At 40.6% G+C, this 20,347-nt stretch overlaps 1 protein-coding gene across 2 annotated transcripts in view; it reads right to left on the bottom strand.

Moving 5' to 3' along the window:
- tfeb (transcription factor EB) overlaps positions 1-20,347 on the bottom strand; it is a 136,893-nt gene that overhangs the window by 99,521 nt on the left and 17,025 nt on the right. The window contains exon 1 of one of the 2 annotated variants that reach the window (XM_061984858.1): positions 6,445-6,569. The exons of the other annotated variant lie outside the window; for it this stretch is intronic. The gene's annotated coding sequence lies outside the window, so the exon portion shown is untranslated. Of the gene's footprint in view, positions 1-6,444; positions 6,570-20,347 lie in introns of those variants that run through there. 2 annotated transcript variants of the gene reach the window in all.

The following is a 20,347-nucleotide window of genomic DNA, read 5'->3' as shown; positions in this document are numbered from 1 at the left end:
GCATGCATTTCTCACTCTTTCCTGTCTCTCCTTCTCACAGAGACTTTAAAACAAGCGCACCTTCTTACATACGTCACATACTGTCACGTGAGCAACATCACACACTCCCGCGGAGTGAGAAGTAGCAACATGGTAATGTTAGCTGTGATGCTAACAGCTAACAGTGTGGTTTGAGTGGTAATACGAGAGAAAGACGGTGCGAATCTGGTAACAAATGGAGGAATAATTAATTACCAAGAAAAACAGCACGGGGTCCATCGTCTGACGGTGGTTTGGCTTCAAGCGGGAATATGTCTTTACATCATGTCAACATCTCCGTTCGGTGCCACACCAACTAAATGCCAAAGCAACTATTTCCACATCAACACCATAGGACATATACTATTTGATATGCAGCTCATTTTTATGTGACACTTATTGAAATATATTGTGTGTCATCATGCACAAAAGTGCACTTATAGCTTGTTTTAAAATGTCTCTGACAATCTTGCACTTTCTGTTTTGAAATGACATGAATGTTTGTGCCACTGCTTAATAACAGTTTAATAAATACAGTTTTGGTAAATTGACTTGGTTGTGATTTCCCTCTCTGCATGAAAGTTTAAAATGAGCATATATTAATGCAGTATGAACAAGAATGTTTTAATGTAGACACAGAATCATCATACTGCTGTGATTATATGTATCAAGTGTTCATTCAAGGCAAAGGCAAAATATCGAGATATATATCGTGTATCGCGATATGGCCTAAAAATATCGAGATATTAAAAAAAAGGCAATATCGCCCAGCCCTACTCTTAACTCTTTATTACAGTTTAATTAATCCATACCTTATCTATTGCAATATTGTCTGGGCTAGTACATATCCATCAAATTTACACAAATTACTCATTATGCAAAATACATTTGTAAGTAGGGATGGGCGATATATCGATATACTCGATACATCGCGGGTTTGTCTCTGTGCGATATAGAAAATGACTATATCGTGATCAGTGCCGGCCCAAGCCTCCATGGGGCCCTAAGCAAAATTTGATTTTGGGGCCCTCTATTTCTGCCAATAATATATAAATAATATATAAACTCATTGCGGCTCTGGCAGTGTTGTTTACATTATCCTATTGTCAGCCTGGCATGTCTTTACAAATGACATGTCATTTATAAAGATATGGGGGTGGCCCAGTTAAGAACATAAATAATACCAATGAATGAACGAATGATGTCCAGAGTGCCACATATGGTTCCTAATCTTAAAATGTAGAAAACATTCAGCTACAAGAGTGGCCTGGGGTTGAACAGTCCAAGTGATAAAGCTTTGTATTTACAGTAAAAGTGTCATCTTGTCTCATCAGTCTTGTACATATTAGTCTTTAATTACTAGTTTATATTTTTAGTTAATTGTTCATATTTAATGTTTACTTTGTACAAAGAGAGCGCAGTCTACTGAAGTTAAATTCCATGTGTGTTAAACATAACTGGACAATAAAGCTGATTCTGATTCACTTTATTATTTTTGGTAACAAAAACCTGAAACAGCAATGTGCAAAAATGTTGACCTTAAATTGTGTTTTTGTACAATAATATATCTTTGATCATTTAGAAATCATCAGTCAGACTCGTACATGCAAAAAATAAAAATAAATAATTTTTTGTTAATTGCTTTTGGGGGCCCCCTGGTGGCCGCGGGGCCCTAAGCAAGCGCTTAGTACGCTTATGCCTTGGGCCGGCTCTGATCGTGATATTCGAGTACGCGTTCTCACGCAGTTGCTTTTAGCTGCGGGGCATTAAACTGCATACATTTCTCACTCTTTCCTGTCTCTCCTTCTCACAGAGACTTAAAACAAGCGCACCTTCCTACATACGTCACATACTGTCACGTGAGCAACGTCACACGCTCCCGCGGAGCAGACAGGTAGCGACATGGTAACGTTAGCTGTGATGCTAACAGCTAACGGTGTGGTTTGAGTGGTAATACGAGAGAAAGAAGGTGCGAATCTGGTTACAAATGGAGGAATAATTAATTCCCAAGAAAAACAGCACCGGGTCCATCGTCTGACGGTGGTTTGGCTTCAAGCGGGAATATGTCTTTACATGTAAACATCTCCGTTCGGTGCCACACCAACTAAATGCCGAAGCAACTATTTCCACATCAACACCGTAGGACATATACTATTTGATATGCAGCTCATTTTTATGTGACACTTATTGAAATATCTTGTGTGTCATCATGCACAAAAGTGCGCTTTATTTGTTTTAAACTATTGTAGTGGCGTTCTGTACAAAAAGTGCACTTTAATTTAGTGTTGTTTTGAAATGTCATCTTAGTGACATCATTCACAAAAGTGCACTTATAGCTTGTTTTAAAATGTCTCTGACAATCTTGCACTTTCTGTTTTGGAAATGACATGAATGTTTGTGCCACTGCTTAGTAACTGTTTAATAAATACAGTTTTGCTAAATTGACTTAGTTGTGATTTCCCTCTCTGCATGAAAGTTTAAAATGAGCATATATTAATGCAGTATGAACAATAATGTTTTAATGTGGACACATAGAATCATCATACTGCTGTGATTATATGTATCAAGTGTTCATTCAAGACTAAGGCAAAATATCGAGATATATATCGTGTAACGCGATATGGCCTAAAAATATCGAGATATTAAAAAAAGGCCATATCGCCCAGCCCTATTTGTAAGAATAGCTACCTCCTCTAATTATTTGGCTCCATCTGCTCCTCTGTTTAGGAAAATAAACTATCTATTTATGATATCAACACAGTTCAGTCCTCTTCTTTTATCTATAAATGTACTTGGCTACAAACACAAACTTACAGCTACAAAAACAAACTTATCGCCAGAAACACACACCTATAGCTACAAACACAAACTTAGAGCTACAAACACAAACTTAGAGCTACAAACACAAACCTATAGCTACAAATGTCATGTCTGTGTTGATCATATTTTTGTTTGGCCATGTGCTGTTTGGTTTTGGACTCTTTTTAGTTCCTGCTTTTCACTCCCTTGTCTTGTTTCCATGGTTACCCATTAGTTTCACCTGTTCCACGTTTGGACTCATTGTGCACTCTTGTTTGTCACCATAGCAACCCATTAGTTTTCACCTGTCATGTCACGCACCTGTTGTTAATCACGTCTGTGTTATTTAAGCTTTTCATTTTCTGTTGTTCGTCCTGGTGTCATATCTTTTCTAACCCTGCTATCCTCTCGTATCAAGCCATGTTCACAGTCCCATGCCACAGTAAGTGTTTTTATTTTGTGTTCACAGTTTCTGCCTTTGTGCAAGTTTTGTTTTCATTCGCCAAGTTTTTTACCTCCACCATTGTGCGCGCCTTTTGTTTGCTTCTGTTTTGTAGTTTGTTAGTGTTTAAAATAAATCATGTACCCACCTTCAAGCCATGTCCGATCCAAGTTCACTTGCATCTCGGGAAAACAAAAACTCCATAGTCCAAGTCGTGACAACAAACACAGACCTATAGCTACAAACACAAACATATATCGACAAACACAAACGTATAGCTACAAACACCAAAAACAAACGTATAGCTACAAACCCAAACTTATAGCAACCAACACAAACTTATAGCTACAAACACAGACTCATAGCAACAAACACAAACTTATAGCTACAAACACCAACGTATAGCTACAAACACAAACCTATAGCTACAAACACAAACCTATAGCTACAAAAACAAACGTATAGCTACTAGGGTTGTGCGGTATACCGGTATTAGTATAGTACATGATACTAATGAATCATATTTGGTACTATACCACCTCTAAACAGTAACGGTCACCCACCCATTGGCGTCGTCACGCTTTGAGACACGGTTAGCTAGCTAACGGCTAATAACTATCCGCAGTCTGCAGTGTTGTAACTCCTCCTAAATCATGTATCCTTATCTCCATGGGGACAAGTCAAATACATTTATTACAAGAATCATCCCTGTAGGACAAGTGACAGCTATACATGCCTCACTACACACCGCAGTCATGACTTTTGACATGGTACAATGGTCTGTAGCTGACAAAGTCAAAATAAGTTTACTCTATGACCAATCATCAATCATTAAGTTGCCCTACTTACATTTAAACACACTACACACAAGTGAATGAAGTGCATACTTACTTAACAGCCATACATGTCACACTACAGGTGGCCATATGAACAACGCCAACACTGTCATAAATGTGTGCCATATAGTGAAACCACACTAAAAAATAATGACAAACACATTTTGGGAGAATATTTGCACCGCAACACAACATAAACACTACAGAACAAATTCCCAGAATTCCCTGCAGCACCAACTCTTCCGGGACGCTAAAATATAAACAAACGCCATTTGTGGATCAACACCTAACATCCACTGTGATGATACCAAGTACAAGAGTGCATCTAGTCGATACAACTATGATTACATCGATACTTTTTAGCATCACAAAATCTTCTTTTGTTTTTTGTTTTTTATTTATATTATGTTTATAAACTCAGGAAATGCGTCCCTGGAGACATGAGAACTTTGAATATGACCAATGTATGATCCTGTAACTACTTGGTGTCGGATTGATACCCAAATTTGTGGTATCATCCAAAACTAATGTAAAGTAACAACAACAGAAGAATAAGTGATTATTACATTTTAACAGAAGTGTAGATAGAACATGTTAAAACAGAAAACAACCAGATATTAACAGTAAATTAAAAAGTATATTAATATTTAATTTTCTACTACTTGTCCTTAATAATTTTGACAAAATAATAGAATATAAATGACACAATATGTTACTGCATACATCAGCAGCTAAATTAGGAGCCTTTGTTTGTTTACTTACTACTAAAAGACAAGTTTTCTAGTATGTTCACTATTTTATTTAAGAACAAACTTGCAATAAAAAAAATATGTTTAATGTACCCTAAGATTTTTTGTTAAAATAAAGCCAATAATGACATTTTTTGTGGTCCCCTTTATTTAGAAAAGTACCGAAATACATTTTGGTACCGGTACCAAAATATTGGTATCAGGACAACACTAATAGCTACAAACACAAACCTATAGCTACAAACACAAACTTATAGATACAAACACAAACTTAGAGCTGCATACACACACTTAGAGCTACAAACACAAACTTACAGCTACAAACACAAACTTACAGCTACAAACACAAACCTATAGCTACAAACACAAACCTATAGCTACAAACACAAACTTATAGCTACAAACACAAACCTATAGCTACAAACACAAACTTTTAGCAACAAACAAACCTATAGCTACAAACACAAACCTATAGCTACAAACACAAACTTATAGCTACAAACACAAACCTATAGCTACAAACACAAACTTATAGCAACAAACAAAAACCTATGGCTACAAACACAAACTTATAGCTACAAACACAAACCTATAGCTACAAACACAAACCTATAGCGACAAACACAAACTTATAGCAACAAACAGAAACCTACAGCTACAAACACAAACCTATAGCTACAAACACAAACTTATAGCTACAAACACAAACCTATAGCTACAAACACAAACTTTTAGCAACAAACAAACCTATAGCTACAAACACAAACCTATAGCTACAAACACAAACTTATAGCTACAAACACAAACCTATAGCTACAAACACAAACTTATAGCAACAAACAAAAACCTATGGCTACAAACACAAACTTATAGCTACAAACACAAACCTATAGCGACAAACACAAACTTATAGCAACAAACAGAAACCTACAGCTACAAACACAAACCTACAGCTACAAACACAAACTTATAGCTACAAACATAAACATATAGCTACATACACAAACTTAGAGCTACATAAACAAACTTACATATACAAACACAAACTTACAGCTACAAACACAAACCTATAGCTACAAACACAAACCTATAGCTACAAACACAAACCTATAGCTACAAACACAAACTTATAGCTACAAACACAAACCTATAGCTACAAACACAAACCTATAGCTACAAACACAAACATATAGCAACAAACATAAACCTATAGCTACGAACACAAACTTAGAGCTACTAACAAACACTTATAGCTACAAACAAACTACTAACTTACAGCTACAAACACAACCTTACTGCTACAAACACAAACTTAGAGCTACAAACACAAACTTATAGCTACAAACCTACAGCTACAAACACACAGGTGCAACAAACTAATAGAATACATTTAGACAAGCATTAGGGAATAGTTGCTTCCAAGGCGTACTCAGACTGACTGATATCGATCACGATGTTGATTGTACTGCACTTCTTAAAAGTGTAAATGACAAAGTTTGTTTTGTATAAATTTGATGTGACGAGTTGCACAAAAAGGCATTTTGTAAATCACTCTTCTGATCAGATTAGCACGAGCAGTAGATAGACAGACAATTCTTACCGACAACCTGCGACTATTCCAACAACAACAAGTCCAAGTGAAAGTCACTCCTCCACGTGTCGCCAGCGAGCTAAGAACGACAAATTAGCGATAACAAAAGCGAGTTGAATTCTTGTGACGCCGGCCCTCCTTCAGCTGGCGGAGTTACAGTCACTTTGTCATCTTCCTCGCTCTCGCTAAACGCCGGCTCAGCTTTCTCCTCCCACTCCTCCCGTTCCCCTAAATCAGCCTAATGAGTGCAGTCCACAGCCACAACAAGAGGAACCTTGTCTAGGAGAGTCGTCTCCATTCGCTTCTTCTTGCTACTGCCCAAACTTTGCTCTGTCACAGGGGGTCTTAACTTTTTTGACATCAGGCCTCAACTTTTCCACCCAAATATTAGCACTAAATCCTACACGTGATGTGCGGAAAGATCGATACCAGATATTTATGCTGTAATATCGCTCCTCAAATAAATAAATAAATCTGTTATGAATTATCTGTCATTTGAACTCTGTTTTTTGTTTGTTTTTTTAAAGTAAGGAAAACAAATTGGAAAAAAATCGTAAATCAAATTTTTGGTGAAAAAATTGGAGATTTTATTTTAAGCCATATCGCCCAGGCCTAGTGTATACCGTATACCAGTGTTTCTTAACCACAGTGGTCCGTACTCAGGTGTAATACACTTTTCCACCACTTGTGGCAGTAATGACAATATCAAACAATCAGAAGAAGTCTCCCGCTACAGTCTGAAAGAAGTTTCTCAAGCGCAGAAAATATGACTAAAGTGGTAAAGCTGTATTTTCAGTTGTGCCTAAATCTCATTGACAGTTTATTTAAGAAACATAAATATTATTAGTTTAGTTAGAATGTATTTATTTTATGAATTTTTTTTCAACAGCGTTTATAAGTCCTTACTTTGCAGTATATTTGATTAGTATTTAGTTTTGCAATCAGCCTGACCTGATCCTTGATAATACTTTTTTTTAAATAACACATGATTGGAAGTTATTTAACATAGTTGATCCTGTTAAACTGTAAGTAGGTTAGATATCATTATTGAATATAATCAAAATCAACAGTAAGATTACTAATTCAGTGTTATGTGAGTGGGCCTCGGGCCCCTTTGTAGTAGAAAAGTCAAGGTCAAAAAAGTTAAGGACACCTGCTGAACTACTGTATATCATGTACTGTACTACTGTACTGCTGTATACCATGTACTGCACTACTGTATACAATGTACTTTACTACTGTATACCATTTACTGTACTACTGTATACCGTGTACTGTACTACTGTTTACTGTATTGCTGTATACCCTGTACTGTACTACTGTATACAGTATTGCTGTATACCGTGTACTGTACTACTGTATACTGTACTAATGTGTAATAAATGATAAATGGGTTGTACTTGTATAGCGCTTTTCTACCTTCAAGGTACTCAAAGCGCTTTGACACTACTTCCACATTTACCCATTCACACACACATTCACACACTGATGGAGGGAGCTGCCATGCAAGGCGCTAACCAGCAGCCATCAGGAGCAAGGGTGAAGTGTCTTGCTCAGGACACAACGGTCATGACGAGGTTGGTACTAGGTGGGGATTGAACCAGGGACCCTCGGGTCACGCACGGCCATTCTTCCACTGCGCCACGCCGTCCCAGTGTACTGTACTACTGTATACAATGTACTGTACTACTGTATATTGTACTGCTGTATACTGTACTACTGTATACTGTATTGCTGTATACGTGTACTGTACTACTGTATACTGTATTGCTGTATACCGTGTATTGTACTACTGTATACTGTACTCCTGTACACCGTGTACTGTACTACTGTATACCATGTACTGTACTACTGTATACCATGTATTGTACTACTGTATACTGTACTACTGTGTACTGTACTACTGTATACAGTATTGCTGTATACCGTGTACTGTACTACTGTATACTATACTACTGTGTACTGTACTACTGTATACAATATACTGTACTACTGTATATTGTACTGCTGTATATCGTGTACTGTACTACTGTATACTGTATAGCTGTATACCGTGTACTGTACTACTGTATACTGTACTGCTGTATACCGTGTACTGTACTACTGTATACTGTACACCGTGTACTGTACTACTGTATACCATGTACTGTACTACTGTATACCATGTATTGTACTACTGTATACTGTACTACTGTGTACTGTACTACTGTATACAGTATTGCTGTATATCGTTTACTGTACTACTGTATACTATACTACTGTGTACTGTACTATTGTATACAATGTACTGTAATACTGTATCTTGTAGTGCTGTATATCGTGTACTGTACTACTGTATTGCTGTATACCGTGTACTGTACTACTGTATACTGTACTCCTGTACACTGTGCACTGTACTACTGTATACCATGTACTGTACTACTGTATACCATGTATTGTACTAATGTATACTGTACTGCTGTATACCCTGTACTGTACTACTGTATACAGTATTGCTGTATACCGTGTATTGTACTACTGTATACTGTACTACTGTGTACTGTACTACTGTATACTGTACTGCTGTATACCATAAACTGTACTACTGCATAACATGTACTGTACTACTGTATACAATGTACTGTACTACTGTATACATGTACTGTACTACTGTATACATGGACTGTACTACTGTATACTGTACTGCTGTATACCGTGTACTGTACTACTGTATACTGTATTGCTGTGTACCGTGTACTGTACCGCTGTATATTGTGTATTGCACTACTGTATAGTATGTACTGTACTACTGTATACTGTACTCTGTGTACTGTACTCCTGCATACCGTGTACTGTACCCCTGCAAACCGTGTCACAGCCACTGTCTTTTGTTTAATATGTGAATATTTCATGTTTCAAAACCCGCACAGGTCAGAGGAATTCTTCCAAAGATGAATGAGTGTTTCTTATATTTAGATGCGCTCTTTAGTCCGGAAATTACGGCAACAACCAAAACGTAGCGTCCTCATGTTGCATCACTTTGGTGCGAAATGTTGCATTCCATAAGGTTACGTGTTTTTTGTGGATTAAAAGGTCACGGCTACCAGGTTTGATGAATGAAGTTCCAAGTATAGATCATTCACATCCTCCCTCCTCCTCCTCCTTCCCCGCCATGTCCGCTCATATGCGGCAATGACTAAGGTCAGAGTCTGATAAGGAAATACTGTATAACATGATCACATCATTGCTCAGACCGCCTTACAAGAGGCTGAAACTGCCCAGAAGGGAGCCTCCTAGTGGTGGTTAAGAGTAATATTGAACATCTTTAAGGGGAACTGCACTTCTTTGGGAATGTTGCTTATCATTCACAATCCCTGTGTGAGACAACAACACGTCTTTCTCTTCTTTAGGCATCCTAAACCGTAAAAAAAAACACTAGCAAGAGGTGACTAACAATGCATGTAACCGGATTCATCTATTCTGCCTATTAAGGCCCTTTAAAAAAACAAAGAAACATTCAAAATTGCCAACAATACAACATTTACATACTTTAACTGGGTATTAGCCACATTGTTATTGTAAGAGCTAACACGGAGAAACTACATTTAGTAACACGGCATCTTGATCATGGAGGTAACGTAGCTACTCCATCTATGGACATTCCGAGCTGCTACATCGCCTATGAGTTGGTAAAAGTTTGTGCTGGATTATAAATCATCCCTCACGCTTGTACAGTAGAAGGTTGTGGCCAGAAGCCGAGAAGTTGGTCAACTTTGAAATTCAACATCGCTAGGAAGATCAACAAGGTGCTCGTTTGCTCCGGGAAAAAAAATGTTTACCTGAGGAGTGAGAATTATGATTTTATCATCTAAACGGGTGACACAAGCCTTGTGCTGAAATATATAAACATCCCATCAGTCGACATCCTAGTGAGACCAGACATTGTACAGTAAGTTTGTAGTTTATATGTGTTTGCTGCATGATGCTTAGTGTTTCACTACAGCACGATCTGATTATCACTCAGCGTCTAAAACTTGCAATCATCCTCGTTATATCCAGGCTAAAAAATTTAAGGTTCTGACTCATCATTTGTCCCAAAGTAGTCGTTGTTGGCTCGCATGAAGTCTGTCATGATCAGTGGTGGTGGTGTTACTATTGTTGAAGGAAATAGCACATGTTATGATGCGCCACCAAAATGTTCAGGTAATGCTAAAAAACACCAAGATACGTAAATATTACATGAATGTGCCTGTTACTACATTACATACCGTATTTTCCGCACTATTAGCCGCACCTAAAAACCACAAATTTACTCAAAAGCTGACAGTGCGGCTTTTAACCCGGTGCGCTTTATATATGGATTAATATTACGATTAATTTTCATAAAGTTTCGATCTCGCAACTTCGGTAAACAGCCGCCATCTTTTTTCCCGGTAGAACAGGAAGCGCTTCTTCTTCTACGCAAGCAACCGCCAAGGTAAGCACCCGCCCCCATAGAACAGGAAGCGCTTCTTCTTCTACTGTAAGCAACCACCCGCCCGCGTAGAAGAAGAAAAAGCGTGCGGATATACCGTACGTTTCATTTCCTTTGTGTGTTTACATCTGTAAAGACCACAAAATGGCTCCTACTAAGCGTCAGGGATCCGGTTCATGAAAAGACGCAATCTCTCCATCCGCACACGGATTACTATTTCACAGCAACTGATATTCCTGTGAAACGCACTGTGGATACAACGGGAGCACGTACGGTGAATATTCGCACCACAGGGAATGAGAAGTCATCCTTCACTGTGGTTCTAGCTTGCCATGCTAATGGCCAGAAACTTCCACCCATGGTGATATTCAAAAGGAAGACCTTGCCAAAAGAGACCTTTCCAGCCGGCGTCATCATAAAAAGCTAACTCGAAGGGATGGATGAAGAAAAGATGAGCGAGTGGTTAAGGTAAGTTTAAGTTTACGCGAAGAGGCCGGGTGGCTTTTTTCACGCAGCTCTGTCCATGTTGATATACGTATGTTTGTGATTGCACATTTGCGTACATTTCGGGAGTGAACAGAGTTGTTAGAACGCTAGTTTTTAATATATTATTAAAGTTTGACTGACCTATCTGACTGTTTTTTTGACATTCCTTTAGCGCAGTTAGATGCGGCTTACAACACCGGGCGGCTTATAGGTGGACAAAGTTTTGAAATATGCCGTTCATTGAAGGCGCGGCTTTTAACCCAGGGCGCCTTATGGTGCGGAAAATACGGTATATATTTACAGAATGTATATAAAATGTTGGAAGCTTCAAGAGGGCTTTATAGGCAGAATAGATGGTACCCCCATTAATTATATTGTTAGCCACCTCTTGCTATAGTTTATTTACGATTTATAATGCATAAAAAAAAGATTGTGAATGCACAAATGTGCATTGTACTATACTACTCAGTTTACTTGAGATGTTTACAAGTAGTAGACATCTCTGACAACTCAGATCAGTAAATATCTTTACAGGATGTCCAAACGTTCGTGTCTCTCCACTGGCGCTTGGTGCCGACCACAACAAAGACCGACACTGGCCTGCATGGTTCAGCAGCACCCGGCTGACAAGCATTCCTTGTTTGTACACAAAGCATTCATCAGCCGGGCCAGCTCCAGTTCTCATAGTGCCAGCCGTGTATTTACAGGGCTATTTTGGTCCAGGGGCAGGACCCCTCGGGGCCCTCAGCCCATTGGTTGGGAGAGCTACATTCCTGTCCAGACTGGCCAATAACACTGAGGTGAAGCTGAAGGTGAAGAAATCATTATTGACGCTTAACCGCTTGGTGCACTCCTTTCAAAATGGGTCGGACACGTACTGTACGTATATATTGGGGCTGGACCCAAAAATTATTTGTTTGAACAAACTTTGGCTACAAAGTGATTGAGAGTGGGATAGTCGAGATCAAGGTAAAAGGGTCATATTTAATTGTGATTTAGAGTTTTGCCGTGCACGGTGGGCCCCGTTCTGGGGGTCCTGTCGCTGGCCGGCCTGGCTGCGTGGGGCCGGTCGTCCCTTGTTCACTGGGCACCGCACCTGCTGTTTTGAGTGGGGCTCTCTAGGTGACTGGGGTCATACTTTGGCTCCCGCACACACTGGGAGACAAATATATTGTATATACAAATTCACATACATACTGTACGTACATACACACAGTTATTCATTAATATATACAGACATACGTACATACACACAATTATTCATAAATATACACATACATTCATACACACAATTATTCATACATATATACATACATTCATACACACAGTTATTCATACATATATAGGGATGTCCCGATCCGATATTTGGATCGGATCGGCTGCCGATATTTGCCAAAAATTGCGTATCGGCAAGGCATGGGAAAATGCCGATCGAGGTCCAGTTTAAAAAAAACTCCGGTCCGTGTTTTCCAACGCACCGATTTAAATAATACATTCCACTTTTCTGCTGCTCTGTAATTTCCGTTCCGCATTTTCCAGCACACCTTCAACACATCCACAGGTCTGTGAATTCTCACGCAGTTGCTTTTAGCTGCTGGCATTGCACTACAGGCTCTTCTCACTCTTTCCTGTGTCTCCCTCTCACAGACAGCAAGTGCACCTTCTTACACACGTCACATACTGTCACGACATACGTCACATACTGTCACGTCATACGTCACATACGTATACGTCCTCCCCGAGCAGAAAGGTAGCAGCATGGCTAACGTTAGCTGTGATGCTAGCGCAGCCGTGCGAGCAACGCTCCCTCTAAGGTGCTCGCCTGTGCAATTGCGCACTGTTTAAGCGTCCTCTGCGCATAGCAAATCTATGCCACGCACAAAATCAAATAAAAAAATAAGCGCATAACAATTTTCGACACACGGACACGACAGAGAAAACAGTTTTCGTCATCATTGTTCAAATATCGTGACGTCTGTCGAGACGCTTATCTCCATTCGGTGCCACACGTCCACACCATCAAAATGCAGAGGCAAAAATGTCCACATCAACACCGTATGAAAAAATTAGTGATTTTTTTAGTTGTGATTTCCTTCTCTGCATGAAAGTTTAAAAGTGGCATATATTAATGCAGTATGAAGAAGAATGTTTTAATGTAGACATGCAAGCCTTGAAAGAAAATTTTGAAAATCAAGACTACATTTCCTCCAAATGGGTGCATTTCTACCCTATATTTTAACTTTAGATTTATTCTCATATCAAACTCTGACACTTACATCCGGCGCCCCCCTCCACACCCTTGATTATAAATAATGTAAATAATTCAATGTGATTATCTTGTGTGATGACTGTATTCTGATGATAGTATATATCTGATAGTATAGGTCTGTATCATGAATCAATTTAAGTGGACCCCAACTTAAACAAGTTGAAAAACTTATTGGGGTGTTACCATTTAGTGGTCAATTGTACGGAATATGTACTTCACTGTGCAACCTACTAATAAAAGTCTCAATCAATCAATCAAAACACATAGAATCATCATACTGCTGTGATTATATGCATCAAGTGTTCATTCAAGGCTAAGGCAAAATATCGAGATATATATTGTGTATCGCAATATGGCCTTAAAATATCGCAATATTAAAAAAAAGGCCATATCGCCCAGCCCTAGTTCAATGATGCCATTTCTGTTTGTCATGTATAATTTTGTCTATTTTGTGTTTATCCTTGAATAAACAGGTCAGTTTCTTGTTACCAACCATTGTGTATTATTCAAACTCCCCTAATTCAGCTGCCTAGTTGTTATCAAGAGTACTAAAACCCTTTTCAACATGATTCTGACAACTAAGTAGGCTAAATAACTTTAAACTTTAATACATGCTCGGATAGGCCAGTATCGGTCAGTATCGGTATCGGTCAGTATCGGTATCGGATCGGAAATGCAAAAACAATATCGGTATCGGTTCGGAAGTGCAGAAACCTGGATCGGGACATCCCTATACATATATACATACATTCATACACAGTTATTCATACATACATACATACATACACACATACATACATTCATACACACATACATTTGCTTATGAATTTAAATATTAAAAAACATTTTGACGTAAAGAGTAAAAAAAATCTGTGGATTTTACCACTGTTTTTTACAGAAAAAAACTGGCAGATTAGTTGCCAGATTTTTACTGTAAAATATATGGTGTATTTTTTTAATTATTATTATTTTTACAACATATTACTGTAAATAAAAATACAGTACCGATGTTTAATCTTATTTTGGCAACCCAGCTGCCAGTTTTTTACCATAATAAAATGTGGTACCATAAAATCATCAACCGTGGATTTTACAGTAAAAAAAAAAGAAGAAAAAAAAACCCGACAGCTCAGTCGACAGAATGTTACTGTAAAAAACAACATTGGTCGTTTTTTTCTCAACTTATAGTAGTAACATGCTGGAAAGGAAAAAAAACTCCCTAAATTTTACAGTAAAATCTATTGGTTATTTTTATAGTGTACAATTTGATGGATAACTTGCCTCGAAATCATAAGTTAAGCAGATATTTAAGTATTTATTCGGATTTTGACCCAAAAAGTTAGATAATATAATATTTGCTGCAATTTGGACACTATTTTTTTTCCCTGTAGAACTGGGAAAAAAACCTAATACTTTTAGTAAGAAAATAAGAAAGCAGAGAAATGTTATAAATGTATTAAAGTATTTTATTGACACATTATTTTCAGGCTTTTGCGGGCCGTATAAAATGACGTGGAGGGCCTCGGGCCTTGAGTTTGACACCTGTGATCTACATCAACAATATGATTTGTCTGAGTGGCTAAACAGGACAAAATATAAATAAATAAATAAATTATTTTTACCATAATGGCAGAGTCCGAGTACATATACTGTATCCTCCAGAGAGACAGTGTTCTTTGCAGTGGATGTTTGTTTTTGGTGCATTTCTGTTGTCAGAAAAACATAGCCTTGTAATTCAAAACACAAATGTCCATTGCAGAAGATGCTGATTCTCAGGAGGATATACCCTGCCTGACCACTTGGATTTATCAGTTGGCCAGGTTTAGGTTTAGGTTCAAAAAGCGTATGTGTCCCAAGAATGGCGTCAGCTGATTACTGGCTACGCTGAAAGACCAGGTCATTGCATTAGGCACAGGCATTTTAAAATCAGACTGTGAAAGGTTGGACAGATTCAAGTCCAGACTAGAACCCCAGAGAGAATGTTTGGGATGCGCTGGAGAAGACTAAGCGCAGTGGTGCGGTCAATATAATGCAAGTCATTCATACAACTCTAGATAAAAAATAAAGATCAAACATTGTAAAAGCGTGTGGAAATGATACCGCAGTGACTGTGTGATGTCATCGAACCTAAAAACAGTTCAATGAAATACTAGAGTGTGTGAACACTTTTTTGGCCGGGGCAAGGTATAAAAAGCATCCAAGACTATTTCTGTGAATGGGGCGGGCGGGGAGTGGTGGGGGGATGTCGGTTTCCACTCTGGTTCACTATCGTCATGGACGCAAAGCGAAGAAAAACAAACGACACATGTATAGGCCTGGGTTTTAGCACCATTGAAGGTGTCAGGTGATTGTGCCGACATGTGGTGACTCTGCAATGCTGACCAGGAGTAGTGTATTTCCTGGACTATAAGCTGCACCGTTTTTCCTACACTTTGAATCCTGCGGCCTATAAAACGGTGAGGCTATCCATCCATCCATTTCTTACCGCTGGTTCCTTTCGGGGTGGCGGGCATTGCTGGAGCTTATCCCAGCTGCACTCGGGTGCAAGGCGGGGTACACCCTGGACAAGTCGCCAGCTACAGTGCGGCTGATTAATGGATTTTTCTTCGCTAACGGCCATAGTGGGGCGGTATAGCTCGGTTGGTAGAGTGGCCGTGCCAGCAACTTGAGGGTTCCAGGTTCAATCCCTACTTCTGCCAACCTAGTCACTGCCGTTGGGACGGCGTGGCGCAGTGGAAGAATGGCCGTGCGCGACCCGAGGGTCCCTGGTTCAATCCCCACCTAGTACCAACCTCGTCATGTCCGTTGTGTCCTGAGCAAGACACTTCACCCTTGCTCCTGATGGGTGCTGGTTAGCGCCTTGCATGGCAGCTCCCTCCATCAGTGTGTGAATGTGTGTGTGAATGGGTAAAATGTGGAAGTAGTGTCAAAGCGCTTTGAGTACCTTGAAGGTAGAAAAGCGCTATACAAGTACAACCCATTTGTGTCCTTGGGCAAGACACTTTACCCACCTGCTCCCAGTGCCACCCACACTGATTTAAAAATGTAACTTAGATATTGGGCTTCACAATGTAAATTGCTTTGAGTCACTAGAGAAAATCGCTATATAAATATAATTCACTTCACTAATGTTTTGTATTCAACAAATAGTTTTCATATAGACCGACAGAGACACTAAAATGGTGTGTTATTGTTTGTACTATGGTGCCCCCTTTTGGACGAGTTCACTCACTGCAGGCGCTGTAGGTTGAAAATGTACTTCCTGTTTCGTGCCTTGCACCGGAAATATATCCCGTTTCGTCTACTGTTCGTCTGTAGCGTTTCTACTTGGAAGGATTCTTCATTCATCACTCCAAGCCACGTTTGTAAGTTTTACAATACAACTAAAACTATTCTTACTTACAAAACCGTCCCATGTGTAATGTCTGTAGGAGTGTTTTCATGCATAGTTATAAATGCTATCGTAATACAATGAAGCTAGCGTCCTTAGCATTAGCTAATATGCTAACACGTTTACGAGTGTCTGTGTTAGTATTGTTAACTTACAATGGCATTCTTTTTATATTGTTTCAGTTTTGTAAATTCACCAAAACGTCACCCCGGAGTTATTGAGTCTGTTTAGCTGATTGGAGAGCTAGCTTGCGCACAGCTAGTGGGTCCATTACGATTACTTCTGTTTTGTTTGATCATCCGTTTTACTGCCGTGTTACAGACACCATTTAGAAACAATTAAGATATGTAAATAAATCTTTACAAAATATTTTGTACAATTATATATCTCCGGCTTATGGTCTGGTGCGGCTAATAATATGTAAACATTTATTTCTTAGAACATTTGGTGGGTGCGTCTATAGCCCAGAAAGTACGGTAATATACATGATGTGTGTTATTATGTCGGTCTCCCTATTTGAAAAACAACTATGTACAGTCCTGCAAGAGTATAGCATCACACAGTAGGGAAGGGATTCTTATGGCCCCATTCTTGGGTGGATGTCATGTGAGAGGAATGCAGTCTGCTGAAAATGATGGAAAAGCACCACGCTTCATTGCAACTGACGCTGTGGTAAAAGTTGGAATTGCCACAAACACATTTTAAGACAGCCAACACTCTCTACTGCTGTCCGGCTCCGAAAGCAAATAGTGCACCTCCCCAATTCGTCACGTTTCATGTGTCAGATTAACTGTGACGAATGGGGCCATATGACTCCTCTTCCCACTGTACCTAGTAGAGATGCGCGGTTTGCGGACACAACCGCGGAGTCCGCGGATTATCCGCGGATCGGGCGGTTGAAATAAAAAGAAATTAGATTTTATCCGCGGGTTGGGTCGGGCGGTTGAAATTAAAAAAAATTTGATTTTAAAAAGATTCAGGCGGGTGGCAGTTAAACCAATTCGGAAATATATATACATAGTTAAATGTTGTTACCCACATACGAAAAACGAGCAGGCACCTGCAGCATATACCACAACAGAAGAAGAAAAAAAAAAAGAGATGGACACTTTTACGGAGCGGAGAAGGGACGCCTCGCCGGGGTCCGGGACCGAGGCCCCTTCCCCGAGAGGGCCCCACCGGGAGCCGTAGCTGAGGTGATCCGCGAGAAGGGCCCGACGCACGTCCAGGGTCACCACCGCGCCCACCGCACGACACCCCGCCTCGTCCGCCTTCGCCGCGGCCGGCGTCACGCGCAGCAGGTAAGCAGCTTACCTGCCCGCCACCCCCGTGGCCGGGGGCTCGTAACAGGGGTCACTCCACGCGCTCCGCCCGCGCAGCTTACCTGCCCGCCACCCCCGTTGCCGGGGGCACGTAACAGGGGTCACTCCACGCGCTCCGCCCGCGCAGCTTACCTGCCCGCCACCCCCGTGGCCGGGGGCTCGTAACAGGGGTCACTCCACGCGCTCCGCCCGCGCAGCTTACCTGCCCGCCACCCCCGTTGCCGGGGGCGCGTAACAGGGGTCACTCCGCGCGCAGTGCGCTCACGAAAGGGGTGGGGCTCACCCTGGTGAGCCGAGTGGGCCACTTTTGGTAAGCAGAACTGGCGCAGCGGGATGAACGGACCGCCGGGTTAAGGCGCCCGATGCCGACGCTCATCAGACCCCAGAAAAGGTGTTGGTTGATATAGACAGCAGGACGGTGGCCATGGAAGTCGGAACCCGCTAAGGAGTGTGTAACAACCCACCTGCCGAATCAACTAGCCCTGAAAATGGATGGCGCTGGAGCGTCGGGCCCATACCCGGCCGTCGCCGGCAGCGAGAGCTGCGAGGGCTAGGCCGCGACGAGTAGGATGGCCGCCGCGGTGCGCGCTGAAGCCTCGGGCGCGAGCCCGGGTGGAGCCGCCGCAGGTGCGAGGGACATCGCACCTCCACGCGCTTGGAGGTGCGCTCAGCGCGGCTCCCAGATGATTGCGCACTGGTGTGCGTCTGGGCCGTGACAGCGTGGCACGCATTGAATGTCTCTGCATCAGTCTCCTTTCTTTAACAGGCAAAAGCTTTATAACCTCACTAATGCCTTGCATCGTCTATATTAGATATATAACAACGGGCGGGTGCGGTGTTGATTAAATGTTAATTCGGGTGGATGCGGATGGTTGACGACTTTGGTGATGCGGTTGCGGATGAAATAATTGCCTATCCGCGCATCTCTAGTACCTAGCATGTTTATCGCTGTTATTAAACATGTGATTTTCTGCACTTATGGCATCCCAAATACACAAACACAGGTGCCAGCAGTCGGGAAAAATTAGTTTTGTTTAAAATCATCCCTTTAAGTACAAAACCCAAAACCAGTGAAGTTGGCACGTTGTGTAGATGGTAAATAAAAACAGAATACATGATTTTCAAATCCTTTTCAGCCTATATTCAATTGAATAGACTGCAAAGACAAGATATTTAATGTTCGAACTGAGAAACTTAATTTTTTTTTTCAAATAATCATTAACTTAGAATTTATGGCAGCAACACATTGCAAAAAAGTAGTCACAGGGGCATTTTTACCACTGTGTTACATGGCCTTTCCTTTTAACACTCAGTAAACGTTTGGGAACTCAGGAGACCAATTGTTGAAGCTTTTCAGGTGGAATGATTTCCCATTCTTGCTTGATGTACAGCTTAAGTTGTTCAACAATCCGGGGTCTCCGTTGTGGTATTTTAGGCTTCATAATGCGCCACACATTTTCAATGGGAGACAGGTCTGGAATACAGGCAGGCCAGTCTAGTACCCGCACTCTTTTACTATGAAGCCACGCTGTTGTAACACGTGGCTTGGCATTGTCTTGCCAAAATAAGCAGGGGTGTCCATGATAACGTTGCTTGGATGGCAACATACGTTGCTCCAAAACCTGTATATACCTTTCAGCATTAATGGTGCCTTCACAGATGTGTAAGTTACCCATGCCTTGGACACTAATACACCCCCCATACCATCACAGATGCTGGCTTTTGAACTTTGCGACTAGAACAATTCGGATGGTTCTTTTCCTCTTTGTTCTGGAGGACACAACGTCCACAGTTTCCAAAAACAATTTGAAATGTGGACTCGTTACACCATAGAACACTTTTCCACTTTGCATCAGTCCATCTTAGATGAGCTCGGGCCCAGCGAAGCCGGCGGCATTTCTGGGTGTTGTTGATAAATGGCTTTCGCTTTGTATAGCAGAGTTTTAACTTGCACTTACAGATGTAGCGACCAACTGTAGTTACTGACAGTG

Source organism: Nerophis lumbriciformis, linkage group LG23 (genome assembly GCF_033978685.3).
Source record: "Nerophis lumbriciformis linkage group LG23, RoL_Nlum_v2.1, whole genome shotgun sequence".
In the NCBI taxonomy this organism is placed as follows: Eukaryota; Metazoa; Chordata; class Actinopteri; order Syngnathiformes; family Syngnathidae; genus Nerophis; species Nerophis lumbriciformis.
Note: the sequence above shows the minus strand (reverse complement) of the source record. Positions and strands in the feature narration are given on the sequence as shown.